The following is a 2,500-nucleotide window of genomic DNA, read 5'->3' as shown; positions in this document are numbered from 1 at the left end:
CTTAACCCAAGTTACGCTGCACCTTAACCCAAGTTACGCTGCACCTTAACCCAAGTTACGCTGCACCTTAACCCAAGTTACGCTGCACCTTAACCCAAGTTACGCTGCACCTTAACCCAAGTTACGCTGCACCTTAACCCAAGTTACGCTGCACCTTAACCTAACTTACGCTGCACCTTAACCTAACTTACGCTGCACCTTAACCTAACTTACGCTGCACCTTAACCTAACTTACGCTGCACCTTAACCTAACTTACGCTGCACCTTAACCTAACTTACGCTGCACCTTAACCTAACTTACGCTGCACCTTAACCTAACTTACGCTGCACCTTAACCTAACTTACGCTGCACCTTAACCTAACTTACACTGCACCTTAACTGTCACATGTAACGTCACAGGAATGTAGCTTTGCCTAACAGCAACCCTCTGAACATAGTTCACTGCTTGGATCCTCTGGTGTCATGTGTATTTCTTGATGCCATGGTGCGTACCCTCACATAAAGGTCTTTCGAGTGTTGCGTACTTTCTACACAGTCCCGCTAACCACTGGAAGGGTGTACCGCTACAGAACGAATATCGCCCTCCCCTCCTGCCCTTCCAAGCTGGTCGGTCAGGCGTTTGTTTGTGAAATGAGCCTTGCAGCTGTTCAGTTGCATTCGGTTGTCGATGCAGTCAGTGTACGTTGTGGTACGGCCTGTGTGGACTGTCCGCTGATGTACGCGTAACCCACACTGATCATCCGTCGTTACGTACTGAGTGACATAATGTGGCACATGCTTGACCGTACACCGGCTGCGCCCTACAATGGCGAATCATAAGGGCCATATGTTGTGCACGATGCTACTTGTCTCGTCTCCCCATTACAGCGAGATTGCACTGTTGTACGCCGTACAGACATGTGGTAGGTAGGTACGGACGAAAGTATTGCATGTTGGCCCCCCCCCCCCCCCCCTCCTCCCTCTGCCGGGAATCAGCGTGAGCCGTCTGTTGATGTAGCGACGAGGGTTTTCCTATTTAATCGTATTGCCCCACACAACATGATAGCACGGTGGACCGCGTTCCACATCTGCGACATGCTACAGAGGCCGGTTGACAGTCGACCGCGCAAGGGACATTGCACACGTGCGCGGACCATCTTCCACGTGTTCTCTCGTGTACATGCCGCAGTGTGTATGTGGGCTGATGTAGCGTGTCGTGACACATAACATGCAGGCATGCCAGAATCGTAGATTTCGCAAATGTAGATTGACGTATACGTTTGCTGCCAAAGATCCGCAAATGAACTGGAAATCAGTTGTTGAGCGGTTGTTCGCGCTGCAGGTGCATCGGTGATAGCGACGATCGGTACATCTATGAACCGGTTGTTTCGGCGGTACCCGCCATGCCCCCGAACCTGAGTTGGCCATGTGGGTATGAAGCGATACGAGGCTGTGGCTTGGCGGGACAGTCCCCGGCCGGTGAGGGGGGGCCGCCCGGCGTGCTGGCCGCGCGCTGCGTGAGCGCACGCACTACAGCCGGCTGGTGGGGGGCGCCCAGTGGCAGGAGCGCCGGCCGACGGGCCCGGCTGGCGTCCCAGCTATGCGCCGGCGCACCCTGCGCGCGGCGCCAGGCGGCCAAAGTGGGTTCTGCCGAGCCCGGTGCGAAGCGCGGTGGACATCTGCAGTGTGCTGGTCCGATTGCGACTGTGTGCGTTGAGGATGCGCCGCCGCCCGGCACTCGGCGTCGCGACGCCGTCTGCTGCTCGGTCGCCCCCAGCGGTTCTCGCAGGTGGTTTGTATCGCAGCTCTGCGGACGTGTTGGCGCGTGCGCTGTGCTGGGAGAGTTCGCTTCTGCACCCAAGTGGGGCTTTGCCCTTCTGTGGCGCTGGCGTTGGAGCTGCCGGTCACCGTAGGTGGCGCGTGTTGTTTCCCGCCGGCAATGCCACGACAGCACGCTCCCGGGCCTCTGTCGGCAGCGGCAAGCTCAGTTGGGAGCACGGGTGTTCGCACTGAAAGCGTCTACTCGCCCATCTCCGGGCGATTGCGCCTCTCTCGAACCCGACCAAGTACTTAGGACGGCGCTGCGCGCCGCCGGGACCTGAGAGGGTTTCGAGGTGTATCGTGCAGGGGAGCTCAGCCTCCTCCTGTTTGCAGAATAATTGAGCGGACGCTTGCGTGTTCGCGCGGGCCCTCGGGACACACTCCCGGGCGGCCGGCTGCTCAGCTCTCGTTGACGCAGCTCCCTGGTTGATCCTGCCAGTAGTCATATGCTTGTCTCAAAGATTAAGCCATGCATGTCTCAGTACAAGCCGCATTAAGGTGAAACCGCGAATGGCTCATTAAATCAGTTATGGTTCCTTAGATCGTACCCACGTTACTTGGATAACTGTGGTAATTCTAGAGCTAATACATGCAAACAGAGTCCCGACCAGAGATGGAAGGGACGCTTTTATTAGATCAAAACCAATCGGATTGGCTCGTCTGGTCCGTTTGCCTTGGTGACTCTGAATAACTTTGGGC

The 2,500-nt window shown here is 56.4% G+C and overlaps 1 non-coding gene across 1 annotated transcript in view; it reads left to right on the top strand.

Annotated features, from left to right (window-relative positions):
- Nucleotides 1–2,220: 2,220 nt before the first annotated feature.
- LOC126329711 (small subunit ribosomal RNA) overlaps nucleotides 2,221–2,500 on the top strand; it is a 1,893-nt gene continuing 1,613 nt past the window's right edge. The window contains exon 1 of the ribosomal RNA XR_007562466.1: nucleotides 2,221–2,500. This exon is cut by the window's right edge and continues 1,613 nt beyond it. This is a non-coding gene — a ribosomal RNA (small subunit ribosomal RNA).

This window comes from Schistocerca gregaria, unplaced genomic scaffold, assembly GCF_023897955.1.
Source record: "Schistocerca gregaria isolate iqSchGreg1 unplaced genomic scaffold, iqSchGreg1.2 ptg001212l, whole genome shotgun sequence".
Classification (NCBI taxonomy): domain Eukaryota; kingdom Metazoa; phylum Arthropoda; class Insecta; order Orthoptera; family Acrididae; genus Schistocerca; species Schistocerca gregaria.
This window is presented reverse-complemented; position numbering and strand designations above follow the sequence as displayed.